Here is a 19,222-nt window from a genome sequence, read left to right on the forward strand (position 1 = left end):
GTCTGTCTGTCATTTTCATGCACTCACGTTTTACTTCGTATAAAAAACAAGCGTAATGACAAATTAAGCAGATGCGAGACAAGCAATTTTTTTCAGACTGTTTACCGTTCACGAACCATGTGACGAAGAGAGATCTTGTTGAGAAAAGTATTTTAGTTGAACCAATGGCCTCAGTGATACATTCGAAACTAATAGGACCCTCTTCCGTCGGTAACTAATATAGTGTCACATCGGTTGTATCCGAGCGCTCGGCTGCGCTAGAATCCCATGCTGTAAATCGCATTTTTGACATATTTTATCATTTATAATACACTATACATGAATGATTCTTAAAAACAAACTCCCTGAAAACAATTCTACCTTGATCTACAATAATAAGCATTCCGCACTTATTTACAATTCCTCATTATGCCGATATGAGGTTTTTTAAATTTTTTTAAAAGGAATCGCTGCTTCTGCTGCTTGCAGAAAATACGACAGACGGTCTCCTAACTCCATAGTAGCAGATGCAAGACTGTTTATTCGTGACTGTACTAATCTGCGCGAGACTGGTGCAGTAGTCAGCAGTCAAATATCATTTGAACGTCCAACTGAACAGAAAGTGGAAGAAGTGGAAGACGGAATTCGGCTAGCAGAACGTAGTCACAGAACGTAATCATTCGGGATGCATACGCAGAATTTCTACGCGTACCATACACAAGAATGTGGTGTCACCGCCAGACACCACACTTGCTAGGTGGTAGCTTTAAATCGGCCGCGGTCCATTAGTACATGTCGGACCCGCGTGTCGCCACTGTCAGTAATTGCAGACCGAGCGCCACCACACGGCAGGTCTAGAGAGACGTACTAGGACTCGTCCCAGTTGTACGACGACTTTGCTAGCGACTACACTGACGAAGCCTTTCTCTCATTTGCCGAGAGATAGTAGAATAGCCTTCAGCTAAGTCCATGGCTACGACCTAGCAAGGCGCCATTAACCATTTCTAGAGAGAGTCACTTGTATCATCAAGAATGCTGTATACAAATGATGGATTAAAGTTAAGTATTCCAGCAGCTACGTACTTTTCTTTATAGCATTCATTACGTATCCTGTTCCAGACCTCACGCCAGTCAGCGTTAGATTATAGCGTGCATTTCGGCCTCCTCTAACTACAAGGTGTTGGCACATCTGCCAACACATCAAAGAATGTGGCAGAAATTAGGTACACACACCATCTATTTCGATCATTTGCAGCAGATTCAACACCAACAAGAAAGAGTTGAAAGAAGATAAATCGAATTGTGCCATTCGTTAATTGCTAATCGCCAAGTAATCCCAACAATACTGTTTACTAATGACGCCACTGCACTCGTGACAGTATTAATAACACGTGACATGGATTCGCAGTTGCATATATGGACAACCATTAGCTGTATAATGGAATGACGATGATGAAAATTCGTGTCAGAGCGGGACTCGAACCTAGATTTAACGCTTGTACTGAAGCGTCGTCTTACTTTTTTTTGTGCTGTCGTCTTCTTTTTCAACTGCCCCGAAATAGCAGATTTGGGTTGAGTGGTCAAGCAAACGAGTTTTACACTGATAATTTAGTGGAAATAGAACAGAACACCTACAGTTTTCTGATATGACGACCGCTATTCACTCTCTGAGAAAACAGAAATTCCTATCTGATTCTTCAACGTTTCAGGAAACCTCTTCATATGTATTAAATAACAATAAAATACTGTGGAGATGCCTAGGACTGAACCAGTGAACTTTGACACGCCACTTTTTTTCAGAGACCCCGCTATTGACTGACAGCTAAGCTGTCCGCTTTTTTATCGGCAGGAAAGAATGGACAAGTCAGCCTCAGGCTGGGTGGAGACGAGGTGGGCAGGGGTCAAATTCCGAGGCCTGGCCATAGGCGCTCCCACCCCTGCCCCTTCCTCCCCCCCCCTCCCCCCCTCCCACGCATGTTCAAAAATGGTTCGAATGGCTCTGAGCACTATGTGACTTAACTTCTGAGGTCATCAGTCCCCTAGAACTTAGAACTACTTAAAACCTAACTAACCTAAGGACATCACACACAAACATTCCCGAGGCAGGATTCGAACCTGCGACCGTCATGGTCGCGCAGTTCCAGACTGTGGATCGCGAGTGCTGCCTGCAACACTTTCTGAGAAAATAAAGCTAAGTGTCTGCATTCAGCGTAGACGTCTGTCACAAAACATGGTTCCTCTACGGCATCCCTGCCCCTAATAACACCTTCATCCCGACCCTGCGACCACATTCAAAATTAAACAAGTTAAACGTGGACTCTGCACTTACTGTTTGTAAATCACTTGATTGCTGGACTCCTTACTTCTGAAACGGAGGAAATTGGAAGTAGGGATCAGGATGGCAACTGTTCTGTACCAATAACAATAATAGTAATATTATTAATGATAATAGTGTTTAGGCACGCAGAGCAATGTAGTAGCTGTTACATAGTTATTTCTATGTCGCGCTGCCAATTACTTCAATTACCTGTTGCGAAGTAAATAATGAAACGATTTCTGATCCATTGCGGAAACCATCTACAACTCGAAGAAACCATTTTCATGAGATATTTAAGCGTACAGGATGTGTATGCCTCAATTTTACTTTCATAGAATGAACAAAGTACAGACTACGTGTATAGTGGTGGACTATGTGAAGGAGATGTTGTTCACACATTCGTTTCAGAAGCTGCAACATTGCATCACGTGTTACTACTATTGATTTGAAAAACAAATTTAGTTATTGGGAACTTATGTAATCATTATTACAGTCTTATGAAAAGTGATGACCTTTTGAAAATAGCCGGCTGGCGTGGCCGATCGGTCCTAGGCGCTTCAGTCTGGAACCGCGCGACCGCTACGGTCGCAGGTTCGCATCCTGCCTCGGGGATGGATGTATGTGATGTCCTTAGGTTAGTTAGGTTTAAGTAGTTCTAAGTTCTATGAGACTGATGACTTCAGATGTTAATTCCCATAGTGCTCAGAGCCAATTGAACCATTTTGAAAGTAATTCAGCTTCGTGACCGAAACACAACTGAACCCTATTGTTTTTACCACTCATAAAACTTCATTTTACCCCTCAGGGGGTACCTACCCCCAGGTTAAGAGCCACTGCTCTTGACATACATTTTCTGGAACAAATTGCTCAATTCCGTCTTAATGTCTGTTATCAGCAGAGAGAAGAAGTCTTTCTTCGACTGTGTCAGTGTTATTCTGATATCTGTGTTACATCGGCTTCGTAGCCGAGTTCGGCAACGAACGCCCATCCGTTGGCGCTCGACTTGGAGGCATGCCAGTTCGAATCCTGGTGGCTGATGAAACGTTCACTGCCAGTATTTGGCCGACAAGGGAAGGAGAGATGGTAGCGTAAGGTCCCTGATCGGCAGGCTCTGTGGCAATGCAGCAGATTAAATTCGAAACCTCTCCGCAGTGTCTCATCAACTGAGGACACGTCACACTGTAGGATGGGGACGTTAAGCTGAGCGGCCCGGCTTGCTGCTATTCGAAAGGAGTAGGCGGCGTGCTGGTACCGGGATTCAGTCTCTCCCTTCTCTCATCATTGCCATCATCATCATCATCATCATAAACTGAAGGTGGAGAAGGGAGAAACAAAAGGGAAGGAACTGATGATTTCAGCTGCATCGGGACTTTTATGCGGAATCAGCAGCGACGAGTGAAAAACGTGTGCTGGGCAGGGATTCGAACCCGGGATCTCCTGCTTACTAGGCAGGTGCATTAGCCACTGCGCCACCCAGACACAGTGTCTATCGTAATTGCACGGACTATCTCGACACGCCTCTCGGCCAACCCACATCCCCACCTACCCGCATCCAAGTCCATATCTACACGGCTCACGTTACAAGCAGTGTGCTGTTACTGAAGTCTTGTGTGCAAAAAAAAGAAACCGTGGTGAATATCCATAAACATTTGCGTGCAGTGTATGGAGATGCTGCAGTTGGTAGGAGTACAGTTGGGCGATGGGTAAAGGAAGTTACAGCCTGAGGAAATGCAGAAACAGAGCTCAGTGATCAGCCACGCTCGGGACGTTCTGTCACAGCCACTGCTCGAGACATGCCGAATCTTACGGATGCCATTATTCCTCTGACTTTGGGTCGCTAAAAGATTCTCTACGGGGAACGCAGTTTGAAGATGACGAGAGTGTCAGTCATGCAGTTAAAACATGGCTACGCCTACAGGACAAGAGCTTTTACCAGCACGGAATACATGCTGTTCCACAACGTTGGCGTGGGGCCATAGAACGTGATGGACACTACGTAGAAAAATAGCACGTGGACAAGACATGTTGACGTATATTATCACCAAATTCTGACTCCTAACATTCAATACGATCCGAGAAAAAAAATGTGGGGTGTTACTTACTGAACGACCCTCGTAAACAAAGCCGACACCATTATGGGCACCACTATCTTGCACAGCGCCTTGTTAACCATTTGCGTTCATGGCTTTGTGGGGTCTGCACTACACTCGAAGCTTAGCATCACCTCTTACCAACTGAAATGTTACCAGGCCACGGTTTTCCAATCGCCTAGCGTCCATCCGATACGGTCACGAACCCAGGAGAGGCGCTGCAGGTGACGTCATACTTATGCAAAAGCACTCTTATAGCACATTAACGTCAAATTTCTGCCCACTGTCCTAACGGATATGTGCGTCCACCGTACGTCCCACATTGATTTCTGCGATTATTTCACGCATTGTTTGCTTGTCTGTTAGCACTGACAACTCTGCGCAAACGCCGCTGCTCTCGAGCGTTAGTGAAAGCCTTGGGCCACCTGTGTTGTCTGTAGTGAGAGGTAATGGCTGAAATTTGGTACTGTTGGCACACTCTTGACCTTGTGGTTCTTGTAATACACACTCCTGGAAATTGAAATAAGAACACCGTGAATTCATTGTCCCAGGAAGGGGAAACTTTATTGACACATTCCTGGGGTCAGATACATCACATGATCACACTGACAGAACCACAGGCACATAGACACAGGCAACAGAGCATGCACAATGTCGCCACTAGTACAGTGTATATCCACCTTTCGCAGCAATGCAGGCTGCTATTCTCCCATGGAGACGATCGTAGAGATGCTGGATGTAGTCCTGTGGAACGGCTTGCCATGCCATTTCCACCTGGCGCCTCAGTTGGACCAGCGTTCGTGCTGGACGTGCAGACCGCGTGAGACGACGCTTCATCCAGTCCCAAACATGCTCAATGGGGGACAGATCCGGAGATCTTGCTGGCCAGGGTAGTTGACTTACACCGTCTAGAGCACGTTGGGTGGCACGGGATACATGCGGACGTGCATTGTACTGTTGGAACAGCAGGTTCCCTTGCCGGTCTAGGAATGGTAGAACGATGGGTTCGATGACGGTTTGGATGTACCGTGCATTATTCAGTGTCCCCTCGACGATCGCCAGTGGTGTACGGCCAGTGTAGGAGATCGCTCCCCACACCATGATGCCGGGTGTTGGCCCTGTGTGCCTCGGTCGTATGCAGTCCTGATTGTGGCGCTCACCTGCACGGCGCCAAACACGCATACGACCATCATTGGCACCAAGGCAGAAGCGACTCTCATCGCTGAAGACGACACGTCTCCATTCGTCCCTCCATTCACGCCTGTCGCGACACCACTGGATTCTGGCTGCACGATGTTGGGGCGTGAGCGGAAGACATTATTGATGACCACCTGCATCCCTTCATGTTTGATGCCTTCCCGGAAGGTGATGTCACCTGCGCTACGAGGGACATTCTCTCTGGAGTTCCATTGCTTCCGTGGTTGCAGCTGAAGGCGCCGTGACAGTTGTGGACCACATTATTATGAACCACCTGCTTCAATTTATACTTGAAGTCTCTCGCGACGGCGACGTCGTCCTCCGTGTCACAAGGCAAGAATCGTGCTGTTAAAGTTTGAGGAGCATGACAGCGAACTCACACTGATGTATTGTTTACCAATTTCGCCTGATCTAAATCCAGTGTAACACATCGGGGACGCCGTCGAGCGCCAGTTTGACGCTCACGAATAACGGGAACTGCGTGATCTGTGCGTAGACAACTGGTGCCACGTAACTCCGGAAACCGACAACGTATTTGAGGAACCACTGGCACGCAGAGAGCTGCTGCATTGCGTTCCAGAGGTCCGAAACACTACGTAATGCTCTGGCTTATATGTTATAGTTTGTTTAACACCAAGTAACTATACATCTACATCTGTAAGACTACGCTTACGTGCCTGGCAAATGGTTCACCGAAACGACTTCAAACCATTTCTCCACCGTTCTACTCTCGAACAGTGTGGGATAAACAAACACAAACCTTTCTCTTATTTTATTACAATGATCATTTCTTGCTAAGTACTTTGACGCCAGGAAAATATCTTCGCACTCAGAGGAGACAGTGACTGAAATTTCGTGAAAAAAAAACGCTATCCCAACTCGCGTATACGTGACACTATAGTGTGTGTGTGTGTGTGTGTGTGTGTGTGTGTGTGTGTGTGTGTGTGTGTGTGTGTGTACCGTTTCTTTTGCGATAATGCAGAACGAAAAGACAAGCAGAAGACTTTTTCCTAAATTTTCTGCATAACCTAAAAGCCATTGGCCACATATTGTTTGAAGTTGGTAGTATGTTTTCCGCTATTACTTCCTCTACGTTTATTCATTGTATCCATTTCCTCTCTTGTGCCGTCTGTTGTGAAGTATTTCGAAGTCAAAAGATATTGTGATCGTGGTCTTCAGTGGGAAGATTTGTCTCATACAACTTTCCATGAAAGTCTATCGTGTGCAAGCCTCTCCATCTCTGCAACTGAAACGCCCATCTGTTTGAAACTGACTTGATCTCTCTCTACAGTTTTATTCCCCCCCCCCCCAACCCCCCCAACCCCCAGCCCCCATCCCTTCCACTTCTCTCCATTACCAAACTCACAATCATTGTTGCTTTACGACATCTTCTGTCAACCAGTCTGTTACTTTACTGAATTTGTCCTGCAAATTTCATATCTGTCCGTTTCGGTTCGACACTTCTACATTAGTTACCCAATCTACCCAGATACGTCTGCAGCACCTAATTAGTAAAGCTTCTGTTCACTTTTACTTGAACTCTTGCTGTTCATGTTTCAGCCATTCTAGGATACACTCCAGACATTTGGATCTAAACAAATTCTTCTTTTTTTTTTTTGAGGTATTTTTCTCGTTTTTGCCAGTCTCCTCTGTTTTGGTCATAACATATGTTTCAAGGAGTTGCGAGAATGATCACATACCGAGGCAAAACGTAATGCTGCAGCCGTTTAGAACAGTCAGCTGCCCACATATTTGGAATGAAAATTTACTGCTAAACGTTAGTTTCGAGCTAACTGACGCTGCCATTTGGAGACAGGGACATGGGAGCGTTTGTGCCCTTTGTTGAAGTAATCATCCCGGCATTCACATGGAACAGTTTAGGGAAATAACGACTATCTGTTTCAGATTCGCCAGACAGTGAGTTCGACATCGTTACCCAAAACATGAACGAATTGCTTTATGCTTTATACAGGGTGTTACAAAAAGGTACGGACAAACTTTCAGGACACATTCCTCACACACAAATAAAGAAAAGATGTTATATGGACATGTGTCCTGAAACGCTTAATTTCCATGTTAGAGCTCATTTTAGTTTCGTCAGTATGTACTGTACTTCCTCGATTCACCGTCAGTTAGCCCAACTGAGGGAAGGTAATGTTGACTTCGGTGCTTGTGTTGACGTGCGACTCATTGCTCTACAGTTTGGGCAGGCATTGTTGGTGATGTCTTGTTTGGGCCCCATGTTCTTCCACCTACGCTCAATGGAGCACGTTATCATGATTTCATACGGGATACTCTGCCTGTGCTGCTAGAACATGTGCCTTTACAAGTACGACACAACGTGTGGTTCATGCACGATGGAGCTCCTGCACATTTCAGTCGAAGTGTTCGTACACTTCTCAACAACAGATTCGGTGCCCGATGGATTGGTAGAGGCGGACCAATTCCATGGCCTCCACGCTCTCCTGACCTCAACCCTCTAGACTTTCATTTATGGGGGCATTTGAACGCTCTTGTCTACGCAACCCCGGTACCAAATGCAGAGACTCTTCGTGCTCGTATTGTGGACGGCCATTCTCCAGGGCTCCATCAGCGCATCACGGAATCCATGCGACGGAGTGTGGATGCATGTATCCTCGCTAACGGAGGACATTTTGAACATTTCCTGTAACAAAGTGTTTGAAGTCACGCTGGTACGTTCTGTTGCTGTGTGTTTCCGTTCCATGATTAGTGTGATTTGAGGAGAAGTAATAAAATGAGCTCTAACATGGAAAGTAAGCGTTTCCGGACACATCTCCACATAACATATGTTCTTTCTTTGTGTGTGAGGAATGTTTCCTGAAAGTTTGGCCGTACCTTTTTGTAACACCCTGTATAAGAGGGAGATACAAATGAAAATCTTAATTGTTGATACACCGACGAAAAAAATTGCAACACAACAAATAATTAAAGTAATAATAAAATTTCGGGAATACACTTTTGTTGGTGACATATTTAAGCGATTAATAATGCAAGGTCACAGGTTAATATAAGTGCGAGATAAGGCATTACAAATATGAAATGTTGGTACACTAATAACAGGTGTAACCGCCAGAATGTTGAATGCAAACATGCACGCATTGTGTTGCACAGCTGTCGGATGTCTGCTTGTGAGATGGAGTTCCATGACTGTTGTACTTGGTCAGTCAATACAGGAACGATTAATGCTGTTGGTGAATGAGGCTGGAGTTGTCGCCCGAAGGTGTCCCACATGTGTTCGATTGGAAGGAAGATGTGGTAATCGAACAGGCCAAGGCAACCTTTTGACATTCTGCAGAGAATATTAGGTTACAATAGCGGCATGTGGGCTTGTACTATCCATTAGGAAACACCTTCTGGAATGCTGTTCGTGAATGGCAGCACAACAGGTCGAATCACCAGGCTGACGTAAAAATTTGCAGTTGGCTAACCACGAGAGTGGTCATAATGTCATACGAAATCGCACCCCAGACAGCTCCAATGTGTCTGGCAGCCAGACAGGTTGGTTGCAGGCCTTCAACCGGTCTCCCTCTAACAAACACACTGCCATCACTGGCACCAAGACAGAACCAGCTTTCATCAGAAAACAGAACATGGCTTCACACTGGCCTGCAATGAGCTCTCAAAAATGTTCAAATGCGTGTGAAATCTTATGGGACTTAACTGCTAAGGTTATCAGTCCCTAAGCTTACACATGGAAGAAACCTGGAGATACTGACAGGTTTCAGATAGATTATATAATGGTAAGACAGAGATTTAGGAACCAGGTTTTAAATTGTAAGACATTTCCTGGGGCAGATGTAGATTCTGACCACAATCTATTGGTTATGAACTGCAGATTGAAACTGAAGAAACTGCAAAAAGGTGGGAATTTAAGGAGATGGGACCTCGATAAACTGAAAGAACCAGAGGTTGTAGAGAGTTTCAGGGAGAGCATTAGGGAACAATTGACAGGAATGGGGGAAAGAAATACAGTAGAAGAAGAATGGGTAGCTCTGAGGGATGAAGTGGTGAAGGCAGCGGACGATCAAGTAGGTAAAAAGACGCGGGCTAATAGAAATCCTTGGGTAACAGAAGAAATATTGAATTTAATTGATGAAAGGAGAAAATATAAAAATGCAGTAAATGAAGCAGGCAAAAAGGAATACAAACGTCTCAAAAATGAAATCGACAGGAAGTGCAAAATGGCTAAGCAGGGATGGCTAGAGGACAAACGTAAGGATGTAGAGGCTTGTCTCACTAGGGGTAAGATAGATACTGCCTACAGGAAAATTAAAGAGACCTTTGGAGAGAAGAGAATCACTTGTACGAATATCAAGAGCTCAGATGGCAACCCAGTTCTAAGCAAAGAAGGGAAAGCAGAAAGGTGGAAGGAGTATATAGAGGGCTTATACAAGGGCGATGTACTTGAGGACAATATTATGTAAATGGAAGAGGATGTAGATGAAGATGAAATGGGAGATAAGATACTGCGTGAAGAGTTTGACAGAGCACTGAAAGACCTGAGTCAAAACAAGGCCCCGGGAGTAGACAACATTCCATTAGAACTACTGATGGCCTCGGGAGAGCCTGTCATGACAAAACTCTACCATCTGGTGAGCACGATGTATGAGACAGGCGAAATACCCTCAGACTTTAAGAAGAATATAATAATTACAATCCCAAAGAAAGCAGGTGTTGACAGATGTAAAAGTTACCGAACTATAAGTTTAATAAGTCACAGCTGCAAAATGCTAACGCGAATTCTTTACAGACGAATGGAAAAACTGGTAGAAGCCGACCTCGGGGAAGATCAGTTTGGATTCCGTAGAAATGTTGGAACACGTGAGGCAATACTGACCTTACGACTTATCTTGGAAGAAAGATTAAGAAAAGGCAAACCTACGTTTCTAGCATTTGTAGGCTTAGAGAAAGCTTTTGACAATGTTGACTGGAATACTCTCTTTCAAATTCTGAAGGTGGCAGGGGTAAAATACAGGGAGCGAAAGGCTATTTACAATTTGTACAGAAACCAGATGGCAGTTATAAGAGTCGAGGGGCATGAAAGGGAAGCAGTGGTTGGGAAAGGAGTGAGACAGGGTTGTAGCCTCTCCCCGATGTTATTCAATCTGTATATTGAGCAAGCAGTAAAGGAAACAAAAGAAAAATTCGGAGTAGGTATTAAAATTCATGGAGAAGAAGTAAAAACTTTGAGGTTCGCCGATGACATTGTAATTCTGTCAGAGACAGCAAAGGACTTGGAAGAGCAGTTGAACGGAATGGACAGTGTCTTGAAAGGAGGATATAAGATGAACATCAACAAAAGCAAAACGAGGATAATGGAATGTAGTCAAATTAAGTCGGGTGATGCTGAGGGAATTAGATTAGGAAATGAGACACTAAAAGTAGTAAAGGAGTTTTGCTATTTAGGGAGTAAAATAACCGATGATGGTCGAAGTAGAGAGGATATAAAATGTAGACTGGCAATGGCAAGGAAAGCGTTTCTCAAGAAGAGAAATTCGTTAACATCGAATATAGATTTAGGTGTCAGGAAGTCGTTTCTGAAAGTATTTGTATGGAGTGTAGCCATGTATGGAAGTGAGACATGGACGATAACTAGTTTGGACAAGAAGAGAATACAAGCTTTTGAAATGTGGTGCTACAGAAGAGTGCTGAAGATAAGGTGGGTAGATCACGTAACTAATGAGGAGGTATTGTATAGGATTGGGGAGAAGAGAAGTTTGTGGCACAACTTGACTAGAAGAAGGGATCGGTTGGTAGGACATGTTCTGAGGCATCGAGGGATCACAAATTTAGCATTGGAGGGCAGCGTGGAGGGTAAAAATCGTAGAGGGAGACCAAGAGATCAATACACTGAGCAGATTCAGAAGGATGTAGGTTGCAGTAGGTACTGGGAGATGAAGAAGCTTGCACAGGATAGAGTAGAATGGAGAGCTGCATCAAACCAGTCTCAGGACTGAAGACCACAACAACAACAACAAGCTTACACACTACTTAACCTAAATTATCCTAAGGCCAAACACATAAACCCATGCCCGAGGGAGGACTCGAACCTCCGCCGGGATCAGCCGAGCGGTCTGAGGCACTGCAGTCATGGACTGTGCAATGAGCTCTCGCTTGACACCAGTGAAATCGCAAATGGCGGTGGTTTGAGGCCAGTGGAATGCATGCTACAGGACGTCTGCATCGAAGCTGTCCTTAAAGTAACCGATTTGTAGGGTTTTTTTTTTGCGTCTCTGTGCTGCAGACCGCTGCTCAGTTTGCTGCTGCAGATGCAGTACGATACGCCAGAGCTACATGCCGAACATGACGGTCTTCCCTCTGTTAGTGTAGTGCCAAGTAGCCGTTCATAGCCCAGCTACTTGCAACCATACATTTCCGTGAACATCGCTGCCAGCAGTAACGTATAGTAGCTACATTCCCGCCGAGTCTTTCTGCAGTATCGCAGAAGAAACATCTAGCTTCTTATAGACCTATTACACGACCCCAAACTCAGTGAAGTGTTGATTAAGGCGTCTTTGTTGCGTTAAAGGCATTCTTGTCTTACACCAACCCACCAATTCTAGTCTCAAACGTAACTAACCCACACGACCGTCACAACGTGTATTTAAACTAGACATCTACATCTATACCTACATCTACATGGCTACTCTGAAACTCACACTTAAGTGCCTGGCAGAACTACACTCCTGGAAATGGAAAAAAGAACACATTGACACCGGTGTGTCAGACCCACCATACTTGCTCCGGACACTGCGAGAGGGCTGTACAAGCAATGATCACACGCACGGCACAGCGGACACACCAGGAACCGCGGTGTTGGCCGTCGAATGGCGCTAGCTGCGCAGCATTTGTGCACCGCCGCCGTCAGTGTCAGCCAGTTTGCCGTGGCATACGGAGCTCCATCGCAGTCTTTAACACTGGTAGCATGCCGCGACAGCGTGGACGTGAACCGTATGTGCAGTTGAGCGAGGGCGTACAGTGGGCATGCGGGAGGCCGGGTGGACGTACCGCCGAATTGCTCAACACGTGGGGCGTGAGGTCTCCACAGTACATCGATGTTGTCGCCAGTGGTCGGCGGAAGGTGCACGTGCCCGTCGACCTGGGACCGGACCGCAGCGACGCACGGATGCACGCCAAGACCGTAGGATCCTACGCAGTGCCGTAGGGGACCGCACCGCCACTTCCCAGCAAATTAGGGACACTGTTGCTCCTGGGGTATCGGCGAGGACCATTCGCAACCGTCTCCATGAAGCTGGGCTACGGTCCCGCACACCGTTAGGCCGTCTTCCGCTCGCGCCCCAACATCGTGCAGCCCGCCTCCAGTGGTGTCGCGACAGGCGTGAATGGAGGGACGAATGGAGACGTGTCGTCTTCAGCGATGAGAGTCGCTTCTGCCTTGGTGCCAATGATGGTCGTATGCGTGTTTGGCGCCGTGCAGGTGAGCGCCACAATCAGGACTGCATACGACCGAGGCACACAGGGCCAACACCCGGCATCATGGTGTGGGGAGCGATCTCCTACACTGGCCGTACACCACTGGTGATCGTCGAGGTGACACTGAATAGTGCACGGTACATCCAAACCGTCATCGAACCCATCGTTCTACCATTCCTAGACCGGCAAGGGAACTTGCTGTTCCAACAGGACAATGCACGTCCGCATGTATCCCGTGCCACCCAACGTGCTCTAGAAGGTGTAAGTCAACTACCCTGGCCAGCAAGATCTCCGGATCTGTCCCCCATTGAGCATGTTTGGGACTGGATGAAGCGTCGTCTCACGCGGTCTGCACGTCCAGCACGAACGCTGGTCCAACTGAGGCGCCAGGTGGAAATGGCATGGCAAGCCGTTCCACAGGACTACATCCAGCATCTCTACGATCGTCTCCATGGGAGAATAGCAGCCTGCATTGCTGCGAAAGGTGGATATACACTGTACTAGTGCCGACATTGTGCATGCTCTGTTGCCTGTGTCTATGTGCCTGTGGTTCTGTCAGTGAGATCATGTGATGTATCTGACCCCAGGAATGTGTCAATAAAGTTTCCCCTTCCTGGGACAATGAATTCACGGTGTTCTTATTTCAATTTCCAGGAGTGTATTTTCATACTACTTCTCTACCATGGCGCGTGGGAAAAAGGAACACCTAAATCATTCCATTCAAGCTCTGATTTCTTTTATTTTATTAGGATGATAATTTCTCCCTACGTAGGTGGGTGTCAACAAAATATATTCGCATCCTATCAGTGACACTCTCACCCCTACTGCGCGATACCACAAAACGAGCTGCCCTTCTTTGCACTTTTTCGATGTCCTCCGTCAATCCTACCTGGTAAGGATCCCATACCGCGCAGCAATATTCCAGCAGAGGACGGACAAGTGTAATGTAGGCTGTCTCTTTAGTGGGTTTGTCGCGTCTTCTAAGTGTCCTGCCAACAAAGCGTAGTCTTTGTTTCGCCTTCCCCACAATATTATCTATGTGGTCTTTCCAATTTTAGTTGCTCGTAATTGTAATTCCCAGGTATTTAGTCGAATTGACAGCCCTTATATTTGTGTGATTTATTGTATATCCAAAATTTATCGGATTTCTTTTAGTACCCATGTGGATGACCTCGCACTTTTCTTTGTTTAGTGCCAACTGCCACTTTTCGCACCATACAGAAATTCTCTCTAGATCATTTTGTAATTGTAACTGATCGTCTGATGATATAACTAGGCGGTAAATTACAGCGTCATCTGCAAACAATCTAAGGGGGCTGCTCAGATTATCACCTAGATCATTTATGTAAATCAGTAACAGCAGAGGGCCTATGACACTACCTTGCGGAACGCTAGATATCACTTCTGTTCTACTCAATGATTTTCCGTCTGTCACTACGAGCTGTGACATCTCTGAGAGGAAATCACTAATCCAGTAACACAACTGAGACGATATTCCATAAGCACGCAATTTGATTAACTGTCGCTTGTGAGGAACGGTATCAAATGCCTTCTGGAGATCTAGGAATATGGAATGGATCTGAGACCCCTTGTCGACAGCCCTCATTACTTCATGGGAATAAAGAGCTAGCTGTATTGCACAAAACGATATTTTCTGGATCCGTTTTGGTTATGTACCAATAAGTCGTTTTCGTCAAGGTAATTTATAATGTATGCAGTATATGCTCCAAAATCCTACTGCAATTTGGAGGTCAGCGATATGGGTCTGTACCTGTGCTACTTTGAAGTCTTTCCATGATTTGGATCCTCAAATGGCTCTTAGCACTACGGGACTTAACATCTTAGGTCATCAGTCCCCTAGAACTTAGAACTACTGAAACCTAACCAACCTAAGGACATCACACACATCCATGCCCGAGGCAGGATTCGAACCTGCGACCGTAGCATTTGGATCCTCACAGTGGTGCGACTAGCGCCACTCTTACGCGACTGGCGCGAAACTTGAATAGATATCATCCTTCAGATGTAGAAAAACAGCCACCAATTTCGTTTATGTTTCACAACTCCTTCTTGGCGTTGCGATTTTTTTTCCATTGGTACTTTATGCTAACGAGATAATGTACAAAAATTGCAGATGCATCATTTTTCGTTATAGTTCCCATTAGGTGTAATTATACCACTACGGAAGTGCCTGAATACCTCGGGAAGAGAATTCTTTTTGTTGTGTATACAGCCACTCGCATACCGTAGTATTCACCTCTTCATCGCTTCTGAAATGTTTGCCTCCCAGTACTTCTCTGAGCCGTCCAAACACATCAACGCCAGTCGGAGAGAGGTCTGGTTAGTAAGGAAGGTGTTCGAGACATTCAGATTTCAATCCTGTACTCTTCGTGTGCCTGAACGGCCAGTCTAGGGAATGAACATTGTCGTGTTGCAACAAAACACCCGCAGTCAGACGGTTGAGTGAGAATTGTTTCGGTTTTGGCAAAGGGGTACTGCGCCATCCCTTTTCATTTCAAACTGGTACTAATGCACCCACGTTTCATCTGCTGTAACAGTTTTCTCCACTAATCGTTTAGCTTCGACCTGAAAATGATGAGAAGGTTCCCCAAAAGGATCGACGCGGTGATTTCTCAATTCAGCGTTAACTGGCTCTATACAGCTTCCAGGCATTTTACTGAATCGTTTACAGTAATATGCCTGGTTTCCTCCACCTGTCCCACTGTGACTGCGGCAGTGATTTCGTTCGTACTGCACGGTTTGCCTAGCTCGGGTGCGCAGAAGTTACGCCTCCAATAAACTTCCTGCACCGCCCGTGCACTTGCTGTAGGAACACACACTGTCAATTCGTCCAAAGAAGCATTTTGCATTTTTGCAGGGTTAACACCTTCACTACTCAAAAAACGAATCACAGATCGCTGTTCCAACGCGATGCAAATCGACGATGGGGTTGCCATCCCTGCATTGATGGAACTTCCTTTCCTTTGAAGCAAGAACAGGCTGCCAACTGTTGGTCATTTATCGAAACACAAGTACAACTCCAGCCAACTTAACTTATATTAACGCCGACCGTGGTGGTACGCGCTTCTAGGCGCTGCAGTCCGGAACCGCGCGACCGCTACGGTCGCAGGTTCGAATCCTGCCTCGGGCATGGGTGTGTGTGATGTCCTTAGGTTAGTTAGGTTTAAGTAGATCTAAGTTCTAGGGGACTGACGACCTCAGATGTTAATTCCCATTGTTTTCAGAGCCATTTGAACCATTTGAACCACCTATATTAAAAACAAAACAGTCACGGTTGCAAAGTCATTTTTATTTAAAAATAATGTGTTTCGCCTTTGTTGGGCATCAGCGGATTACGTAAAACTGTCAAAGAAAATTCACTCCATCAGCTAGCAAAGTTCTACGTTGGCCTTACACACATGAAACCGTCTGTGTGCATGGCTGACGCACAGCTTTGGTAGCTGACGCAGTGAACTTCTTTTTATGGTTTTACATAATCTGATGACGACCAAGCAAGGCGAAACGCGTTACTTTCAAATAAAAATAACTTTGCAACCGTGGCAGTTTTATTTTTAAAATAACTTTTAAAATCGGTTCGTGTATCAATCAGTCAACGATGGAATGGGATGAATACTATAACTTTTAGGAATTTTATTTCACTTCTAAAGTTTTCATTTGAATAACCGTAGTTTTAATTTCTCTGTAGCTTACTACTACACAGCAAAAACATCTACTAAACACAAGCTGTCAAATGCATACTGGAAAAGTTATGAGCGGTTGTTGATGTTTGCTGCTGTGAAACACATCTCTTCTGCTGAGTAGGTGCTCATAGCTCTTGAGGTATTTATTTTAGAGCCCATATGTACTTGCACTTCTTTTGTGTTTTGGTCCACACTACCTCCTTTCAAAATACTAAAAGCAGGAGCTTGCAGTAGAAGGGATTTATTTTACAGTATTGAAGAAGCGTTCCTAACTGTCAAAGTAAGCATCTTAGAGCCCATATTTACTAGACTTTTTTTTTATTCGAATGATCGTACCTGTCATATCCCTGAATACTGACCATGTAAACACCATGTATACAAAGAAAACTTCGCCCATTATCTTGAAATAATAATAGCGAGATCGTTGTCCTGCAATTGAACCGAAATGTCGTTTGATATTCATGCTGCCAGGGTGCACTTCAGTAAACCATCAAACTGAGGCATGTGCTGGAGTTTGAATTAAACATCACTCCCAACGCAGCACTTAAGATGTGGAGCTGATCTATGACCAGCAGCTGGCTCTGCTTCACACACGCGGATGAGCGGTTCTGGTGTGATATCGCCCTCCTCTGGTCCTCGTTCCAGCTCCAAAGGGCGGAAGTGCTCACTCCAGCGAGCGCGGCCGCCTGGAATGGCCCTGGAGCCACGGACCCGGCCGTTACGATCAACTGTCAGACCCATCTCAGCTTCATTACCGTCTTTACCCATACGGCCATAAATCAGCCGGATCAACAGGTGCTCAGCGACTGAAATTACGGACCCGCCGCGCCAAACCCTCCAACAGGGGGTGGAGTATGGGTGGGGGGGGGTGGAGGGGGGAGGATACCGGCGGGGCATTTCTCGGGAAACGGCCGGAATTATGTCGCCTTATAATTCAGCCAGTGCTGGTGGAACTGGATGCGTCGGCCGACAAAACGCATCTAATAACTTTAACAGAAGTGTTTACTCGTACAACACGAAATTCGTTAGTCACCGCCCTCACAGGAATTATTTGACCACGAGGACAAATAGGCACGCCTTCGAATTTACGATGTGGTGAAGACGGAAAGGGGACGCCCCAGTTGGTCGGTCGGAGAGCAACATATATCTTCTTTATTCAAAAGGAGAGGAGACTTTTGGAGGGAAAATAGATATCTTCGGTTCGCTCGCGTCGGTGAATAGATGGCACACGAATCGTACTGGCGTATATTAGCAGTTCAGATTCACTTCTGGGGCCAGCGATAGACATGTATACATCTAAATTCATTCTCTGCAAATCACTGTGCAGTGCATGGCAGAAGGTACTTCTCATTGAAGCAGTTGTTTCGGGCCGGCCGGAGTGGCCGAGCGTTTCTAGGCGCTACAGTCTGGAACCGCGCGACCGCTACGGTCGGAGGTTCGAATCCTGCCTCTGGCATCGATGTGTGTGATGTCCTGAGGTTAGGTAGGTTTAAGTAGTTCTAAGTTCTAGGGGACTGATGACCACTGCAGTTAAGTCCCATAGTGCTCAGAGCCATTTGAACCAGTTATTAAGGCTTTTTCCCGTAACTTTCGGAAAGCTCACAGTTCGTAGTATTGAAGAAAGTCATCGAATAAAGCAGTGCTAAAATCTGCGGTTCCCCAAGGAAGTATTGTACGCCCCTGCTGTTCGTGGTATATAATAGGAGATAATAAGAGCAGCTCTCTTAGATTTTTTGCAGATGATGCTGTCATTTACCGTCTTATAAGATCGAAACCAATTGCAGAACGATTTAGATGTCAAAAATTCTAATTGACGGTAAGTAGTGAACATTGTAAAGTCATCCACAAGAAAACCGAAAGCAATCTGCTAAATTTCGGTTACATAGTGAAACACACAAATCTAAAGGCTATAAATTCAACTAAATGCCTAGAGATTACAACTACGAATAACTTAAATTGGAGCGATCAAATACGTAACGCTGTGTAGAAAGTAAACAAAAGATTGCCATTTACTGGAAGAAGACTAAGAAAGTGCAACGGTTCTACTAAAGAAAGTGCTTACTGTTCGCTTCTGCGCCCTCTTTGGAATATTGCTGGGCGGCTTGGGATCCGCGTCGGACAGGATTGAAGGAGGACATCGAAAAACCTCAAAGAAGGACATCTCCTTTCGTACTATCGCGAAATAGGGGAAACAGTTCCTCGGATGTGATACGTGAAAGCTCAAAGAAGGACAGCACGTTTTTTACTATCCTGAAATATGGTGAAGAGGGCCACGGATATGATACGCGAATTGGGGCGGCAATCACGAAAACAAAGACTTTTTCGTTTTGATAGGATCTTCTCATGGAATTTCAACCACCAGCTTCCGTTGGCGCCCACCTACGTAGGGAGAAATAATCATCATGGTAAAATAATAGGAATCAGAGTTCGCAGACAAAGGTGCTCGTTTTTCCCGCGCGCCGTTCGAGAATGGATCGGTAGAG

General features: G+C 45.6%; 1 protein-coding gene and 1 non-coding gene across 2 annotated transcripts in view; both read right to left on the minus strand.

The window, feature by feature from the left end:
• LOC126162991 (homeobox protein unc-4 homolog) overlaps nt 1-19,222 on the minus strand; it is a 587,122-nt gene that overhangs the window by 21,683 nt on the left and 546,217 nt on the right. The gene's annotated exons all lie outside the window — the stretch shown is intronic.
• On the minus strand, nt 3,702-3,775 carry Trnat-agu (transfer RNA threonine (anticodon AGU)). Its single transcript has one exon. It is a non-coding gene; the product is annotated as a tRNA-Thr (tRNA).

This window comes from Schistocerca cancellata, chromosome 2 (assembly GCF_023864275.1).
Source record: "Schistocerca cancellata isolate TAMUIC-IGC-003103 chromosome 2, iqSchCanc2.1, whole genome shotgun sequence".
NCBI classification, from domain to species: Eukaryota; Metazoa; Arthropoda; class Insecta; order Orthoptera; family Acrididae; genus Schistocerca; species Schistocerca cancellata.